Genomic DNA, 8,345 nt, shown 5'->3' with positions numbered 1-8,345 from the left:
TTCTTCATTTCCTTTTGGTGTCTGTTATTCAGTTCAGTTCAGTCCTGCAGTCATGTCCGACTCTGCGACGTCATAGACGCAGCGTACCAGGCCTCCCTGTCCATCACCAACTCCCAGAGTTTACCCAAACTCATCTCCATTGAGTCAGTGATGCCATCCAACCATCTCATCCTCTGTCGTCCCCTTCTCCTCGTGCCTTCCATCTTTCCCAGCGTTAGGGGCTTTTCAAATGAGTCAGCTCTTCACATCAAGTGACCAAAGTATTGGAGTTTTAGCTTCAATATCAGTCTTTTCAATGAACACCCTGGGTCGATCCCCTTTAGGATGGACTGGTTGGATCTCCTTGCAGTCCAAGGGACTCTCAAGAGTCTTCTCCACACCACAGTTCAAAAGCATCAATTCTTCAGCGCTCAGCTTTCTTTATAGTCCAACTCTCACATCCATACATGACCACTGGAAAAACCATAGCCTTGACTAGACGGACCTTTGTTGGCAAAGTAATGTCTCTGCTTTTTAATATACTATCTAGGTTGGTCATAACTTTCCTTCCAAGGAGTAAGCATCTTTTAATTTCATGGCTGCAGTCACCATCTGCAGTGATTTTGAAGCCCCCCAAAATAAAGTCAGCCACTGTTTCCCCATCTGTTTGCCATGATGTGTCTGTTATAGCAAGGCCTAGAACAATTTTGAACATTCAGTAGAGGCACAGAACTTTACTAAGTAAGAATATCATGGTTTTAAACATAAAGAAAGACAACTAAACCTGTTCCATTTATTCTGGCAAGCGTATCTCTGGTGTTTTGTGCATTTATGGCTTCCCACTGTTTGGCTGTACATTGTCTAATCAGAGTCCGATTCTTGTATTCATTCCTTTTGTGTATGAGTAGTGTACAAGTTCTATGAAAGTTAAATTTTGTCTAGATTATTCTCTGCTGTTTACCCAGCACTTAGAATAGTGCTGACGTGGAGTAACTTCGACATACCCATTTATAAAATGACAATACACAATAGGAGCAAAATATCTAGTTCAGTGTAAATGGAAAGTTTCTAAAGTTAGCCAACAAATGATTATTATTATGCCTTCACTTTACCAATTCCACAGATAATTTTTTTTTGTAGTATAACCAATTAACAATGTTGGGACAATTTTAGCTGGACAGTAGAGGGATTCAGTCATACATCTACATATATCCATTCTCCCCCAGACTGCGCTCCCATCCAGGCTGCCACATAACATTGAGCAGGGTTCTATGGGCTCTACAGTACGACCTTGTTGGTTATCCACTGTAAATATAGCAGTGTGTACATATTGATCCCAAACTCCCTAACTGTTTCTTCCTCCCTGGCAGCCATAAGTTCATTCTTTTAAGTCTGTGAGGCTGTTTCTGTTTTGTAAATAAGTTTATTTGTATCATTTCTTTTTAGATATTGCATGTAAGGAATGTCAGATCATTTTGACTGATTTGTATGTATAAATGGGTTACAGTCTACTAGAAGAGACAAACTACATATGTATAAAGTACATCAGTACAACTGATATGATCTGGTATCAGTTGAAGGAATCATCCATCTATAGTTTTGATATCATAGTGTTCTGAAAGACAAGGGAAATGAAATGTCAAGAAATTTTGGGGCTGTCAACAGAACAAATACTGCAGAAATGTCGAAGAAAATAAGGTGGAGAAGAGGCATTGGGTCTAGCTTTTAAGACATCCAATGGGAGGCTTTCTATTATACATAATAACTAAGACCATTTTCCCTGAAATCAAGTCCCAGCTCGGCCACTCAGTAACTCTGTGCCCTCCCTCGCCATTAGTTTCTTTACCGGAAAGATGTGGACTGGAACCTTTCAGGCTCCTCTGTCCTTGGGATTTCCCAGGCAAGAATCCTGGAGTGTGTTGCCATTTCCTTTTCTGACAATACTACTACATAAGATTAAATGAGCTAAAATACTCATGAGAGTTTTTTTAGCACTGCCTGCCATGTTGTAGATACTAGTACATGTTAGAAATGATCGCTGTCCAAGCTGTGAGGAAAGGACTCATTTTTCAAGACTTTTGAAAGGACAGAATAGTGAAGCTTCTCTATGTCAACCTTCTGCAAGAGAAAGAAACACTCCCATACCACTCCTTAAGTTTAGTTATGAAAAAGAAGTAAGGCAATATATATCAGCTGCTGAACACTTAGGTTGTTTCTACATTTTGTTTTTTGTGAGTGTGGAGATGTTATGAATATTAGAATAAAGGAATAAATAAAAGAAATAAGGCATGTATTAGCTTGGTGCAAAAGTAATTGAGGTTTTGCATTGTTGAACTTTGCTGTTTGATATTGTAAAACCAATATTAGTCTATTTTCCTTCCAACCCCAAAGAAAGGCAATGGCAAAAAGTGTTCAGACTACCACACAATTACACTCTTCATATGCTACAAGTGAATTAGCTAGCATGCTAATGCTCAACATCCTTCAGTCTGTTTCAAGAGTATGCAAACTGAGAATTTCCAGATGTACAAGCTGGAATTATATCAAATTGGCAACATCTGTTGGTTCATTGAAAAAGCAAGATTCCAGAAAAACCGCTACTTCTGTTTCACTGAATGTGCTAAAGGCTTTGACTCTGTGGATCACAACAAACTGTGGAAAATTCTTGAGGAGATAAGAATATCAAATCACCATACCTGCCTCTTGAGAAGCCTTTATGCTGGTCAAGAAGCAACAGTTAGAACCAAACATGGAACAATGGACTAGTTCAAAACTGGGAAAGGAATACATCAAGGCTATATGTTGTCACCTTGCTTATTTAACTTATACGCAGAATACATCATGTGAAATACTAAGCTGGATGAATCACAAGCTTGAGTCAAGATTGCTGGGAGAAATATCAATAACCTCAGGTATGCAATTGACACTACTCTCATGGTAGAAGGTGAAGAGGAACTAAAAGGCCTCTTGATGAAGGTGAAAGAGAAGAGTGTAAGAGCTGGCTTAAAACTCACCATTCAAAAAACCAAGATCATGGCATCCAGTCCCATCACTTTGTGGTAAATAGATAGGGAGAAAAAGGAAACAAGGGCAGATTTTATTTTCTTTGGCTCCACAATCACTAGTGACTACAACCATGAGATTAAGATGCTTACTCCTTGGAGGGAAGGCTATGACAAACCTAGACAGCATATTAAAATGCAAAGGTGTCACTTTGGCAATAAAGATCTGTCTAGTCAAAGCTATGGTTTTTCCAGTAGTCATGTATGGATGTGAGAGTTGGACAATAAAGACAGCTGAGAGATGAAGAATTGATGCTTTTGGACTGTGGCGTTGGAGAAGACTCTTGAGAGCCCCTTGGACTGCAAGGAGATCAAACCAGTCAATCCTAAAGGAAATCAGTTCTGAATATTCATTGAAAGGACTGATGCTGAAGCTGAAGCTCCAATATTTTGGCCACCAAGTGCAAAGTACAGCTGAGTCATTGAAAAAGACCCTGATGCTGGGAAAGATTGAGGGCAGGAGGAGGAGACGACAGAGGATGAGAGGGTTGGATGGCATCATGGACTCAATGGATATGAGTTTGAGAAAACTCCAGGAGACAGAGTGAACGACAGGAATGCCTGGCATGCTGCAGCCCATGGAGTTGCAAAGAGTGGAACACAACTATATGACTGATGAACAATAATTGGAATACATTCTTAAATAATTGTGGTTATATTATACATAATTTTAATGCACATCTCACTTTTTTTTTGCTAATGACTTATTACTTGCTGTGTATTTTATATTTATTTTAGACTATAGAAATGATGTTAGACAAAAAGCAAATTAGAGTGATTTTTTAATTTGAGTTCAAAATGGTTTGTAAATCAGCAGAGACAACTTGCAACAGCAACAATGCATTTGGCCCAGGAACTGCTAATGAACATATAGTGCCGTGGTTCTTTAAGAACTTTTCCGAAGGAGATGAGAGCCTTGAACATAAGGAGCACAGTTGCTGGCCGTTGCAAGGTGACAACAACCAATTGAGAGCCTTATCATAGTTGATCCTCTTACAACTACAAGAGACTTTCTAAAGAGCTCAATGTCAACCATTCTACAGTTGTTCAGTATTTGAAGCAAATTGGAAAGGTGAAAAAGCTTGATAAATGGGTGCCTCGTGAGCTGACTGCAAAGAAAAAAATTGTAATTTTGAGGTGTTGTCCTCTTAATCTACACAACAATCAACCATTTCTCGATTGGATTGTGACTTGCAGTGAAGAGTGGATTTTATAAGACAACCAGTGATGACCAGCTCAGTGGTTGGACTGAGAAGATGCTCCAAAGCACTTCCCAAAGCCAAACTTGCACCAAAAAAGGTCATAATCACTGCTTGGTGGTCTATTGCCCATCTAATCCACTACATCTTTATGAACCCAGCAAAACTATTACATCTGAGAAGTGTGCTCAGCAAATCAATGAGATGCACCAAAAACTGCAATTAGTCAACCAAATGGGCCCAATTCTTCTCCAGACAATTCTCAATCACACATCACACAACCAACAATTCAAAAGTTGAAAAAATTGGGCTACCAAGTTCTGCCTCATCAGCCGCATTCATCTGACCTCTCGCCAACTTCTTCAAGCATCTCAAACACTTTTCCAGGGAAAACATTTCCAAAACCAGGAGGAAGAAGAAAATGGTTTCCAAGAGTTCACTGAATTCTGAAGCACAGATTTTTACACTATAGGAATAAACAAACATTTCTCATTGGCAAAAAATATATTGATTGTAATGGTTCCTATTTTGATTAATAAAGATGTGTTAGAGTCTAATTATAATGATTTAAAATTCATGGTCCAAAACTGCCATTACTTCTGTACCAATCTAATAATTCTTACTGGATGAGGGCATGGCAACCCACTCAAATATTCTTGCCAGGAAAATCTCATAGATGGTGGAGCCTGGTGGGCTATGGTCCAGGGGGTCACAAAGAGTCAGACCTGACTGAAGGTACTGAACAATAATTCTTAATACCTACAGTTTGCTCATGTTGGGCAGCTTTTGGCATGACTTCCATTGATACCCACTTCCTGGAATTCATGCCTGTGAGGAATCTCTCCTCAGAGTGTGGGCTGAACCTAGTAACTGGCTTTTAGCACATACACGATGGCAGAAGTAGGAGGAGGTCACTTCTGTGATTAAGTGGCAGAAAACTATTCCTTCCATCTTCTTAACCTTCTTTTGGTGCAGACAGCCCCTGGGCCTAATGCTTTCTCACTTGCTCTGCGAAGCCAGATGCCATGTCATCACAAGATTATAGAAAGGTCACATGGGGAAAACCTGAAGGAAGCTGCCAGCCCATAGCATCTGAGGAAATGAGTCTTGGTCCAACAGCCTAGAGGAAATTGAATCCTGCCATCCACCAAGCAACTGAACTGGGAAGTGAATACCCTTAGTCAAATGTTGAGAAAACCATAGCTCTATGAAAGACCCAGAGGCAGGAAACCCAGCCAAGTCATGCCCAGATTCCTGAGTCACCAAAAACTATGAGGCAATATGCTGCTCTTTTAACCTACTAAGGTTTAGGGTTATTTGTTATCCAGCAGTTGATAACTAATACACATATAAGAAATACATTTTATATTGTGGCTTAATACACACATCTGTATATAAACTTCTGTAACTAGAGTTTATTAAAACAATATTCATCCTTACTCAGATATTTTCTATTCTAGTAATTTGCAAAAATGATATTAGAGACATTAATTGATTTCATGATTCAACAGTTGGTTGTAACAAAGATTTTGGAAAACACTGGTAAAGAATACAGTCCCTGTAGTGAAATTTCCTGGGTTTATAATTTAGCTCTGCATTTAGTAGTTAGGTAATCCTGGCAAAGTTGGTTTCCTTTTCTGTAAAATGGGAAAAACAATACTTACTGTGTGTTGATTTCCTATTTTGTAAGATGAAAAAACAGTTGACTATAGTAAGGTCTTGAGGATTAAATTAGATGATGGGTGCAAAGCATTTAGTATAGAATGTACCATGTAGAAAAATCTATTCTTAGCTAATATATATATTTTTTATTATAATGAATCTTTCCTAGATGTTCCCTTATTCCTGGGACAAAATTGGTAATTCCAGCCGTTCTTATGCCTTGATGAGTACTCTGTGTGTGTGAGTTAGCTGCTCAGTCGTGTCCGACTCTTTGCAACCCCATAGACTGTAGCCCACCAGGCCCCTCTGTCCATGGGATTCTCCAGGCAAGAACGCTGGAGTGGTTGCCATTTCCTTCTCCTGCTGAGTACTAGAGTTTGTGTGTTACTATAACACCTTTTATATTCTGATTACTTATTTTTCTATTTATCACATTTCTCCCACTCCGTTCCTTCTAAGTTATGATCTCCTTGTGAGCAGGTCCTGTTTCTAATTATACTTTGTCTCTTTAATACAAAGCATGATGCTTGACACAGGCTAGGTATTCAGTAGCTATCAAATGAGTAGATGAATTAAAAATGGATAAATTCATGCTCTCCATAACAAGATAGCCCATTTAGCTTTCAGCATCTATACTTAGGGAAAAGTGGCACCTTCCAGCAAGTTAAGACTATGCTTTATATACCCTCATTTTCCTGTCCAAATAAGTCTATTTCCTCCCTCATAACAGCTCTTCTATATTCTCTCCTCAGTTTTCATGGAGAAGAACTGTCAGATGGGAAAATAGGATTTATAATTCCAAGTAATTTGAGTCCAAATTTTCAACAATTCCTGACCACCCTGTAAGTCATCTTTCTCTAGATGTATCACACTTTGCTAGTATTTCAATTAAAATCTGATATCCACCTTAAAACAGGTGAAGGTAAGCAAATATGACATATAAATCTCATTGGCCTGCTCTTATATTACAATTCTGACAATGTTTTTCAAAGTATTTGAGACTTTTATAATAAAAATGAAATGTCCATTTTATACATACTCAATTACTTTTTTAAAATACAGGTTCACATTTTTACTTATATTTATTCTTATTCATTCATAGATATGAAAATGTTTATAATATAGGACAGTTGTTACATTACAAGGTATAGAGCTATAAAAAGACCCTGATGCTGGGAAATATTGAAGGCAGGAGGAGAAGGGAATGGCAGAGGATGAGATGACTGGATGGCATTACCGACTCAATGGACATGAGGTTGAGCAAGCTCTGGGAGTTGGTGATGGACAGGGAGGCCTGGCGTGCTACAGTCTATGGAGTCGCAGAGTCAGACAAGACTGAGTGACTGAACTGATTCTTATTCATTATTTGGTCCTTACAGTCTTTATTATTTTTTGATTTGGTTTTTGCATACTATTTATTTAGCTGTACTGGATCTTCTTTGCTATGCGGGCTTTTCTCCAGTTGTGGCAAGCGGGGGCTACTCTTTGTTGTGGTGCGCAGGCTTCTCATTGCGGTGGCTTCCCTTATGGAGTATAGGCTCTAGGGCATGCGGGCTTCAGTAGTTGTGGCTCCTGGACTCTAAAGGACACGCTCAATAATTGTGACACACACGCTTACTTTGCTCAGTGGCATGTGGGATCTTCCTGGATCAGGGGTCGAACCTGTGTCTCTTGCACTGGCAGATGAATTCTTTACCACTGAGCCATCAGGGAAGCCCTAGTGTATATTACTTAGAAGACTTTTAGAATCCTGCTTTTCTTAAACCAAATTAAGATTTCTCAGCTTTATATGCCTAAAAAATGTAATAGGCTTAACTTCTAAGCTGTTAAAATAACTGACAAACTTGTTGAACAGGGTAGATCAAAGTCATGTCTCTAAACACTACAGTGTAAATGAATATTCACCTCTATTAATCAATACTCTGGCTAGAATTCAATCAGGACAAATTATTTTATACTTAATTATGTCATGCATGTCCAAAAAGTCATTATAAGAGTCTACTCAAATTATTTTGATTGAATATAGATATTCTACACTATAGTATTAGCAGAGAGCTTCTATTTTCTACCTGTGTGGTCAGGCTATTAAAAAGCAAATAAGTTCTTTGGCATAGCCTACTCTAAGTGAACCCATGCTGGATTCAAGGCATTACCTTTATGAGAGCTGGAAAATAATTTATAATCCATAATAATATTTTAAAGAGGATCAAAATTAAAGCTTAATGGCCTGTATTGAGGGAAATTATTTTTATGTTCTTTTTGAACACTGGGAGAATACTTTCTTTTCTGTACTCTAATAATTGCTACTTCTTATGTATAATTCTGCAGAGATCTGGCAGTATTAGAAAATAATATAAGTATATTCTTTCCAGTAATTTCATATAAAAATGTCACTTGGGCCAAATTATTTTTGTTTACTCACTTCATTTATTGATATCAAATA

Source organism: Muntiacus reevesi, chromosome 1, assembly GCF_963930625.1.
Source record: "Muntiacus reevesi chromosome 1, mMunRee1.1, whole genome shotgun sequence".
In the NCBI taxonomy this organism is placed as follows: Eukaryota; Metazoa; Chordata; class Mammalia; order Artiodactyla; family Cervidae; genus Muntiacus; species Muntiacus reevesi.
The sequence above is the reverse complement of the archived record's forward strand: the minus strand, read 5'-3'. Positions refer to the sequence as shown.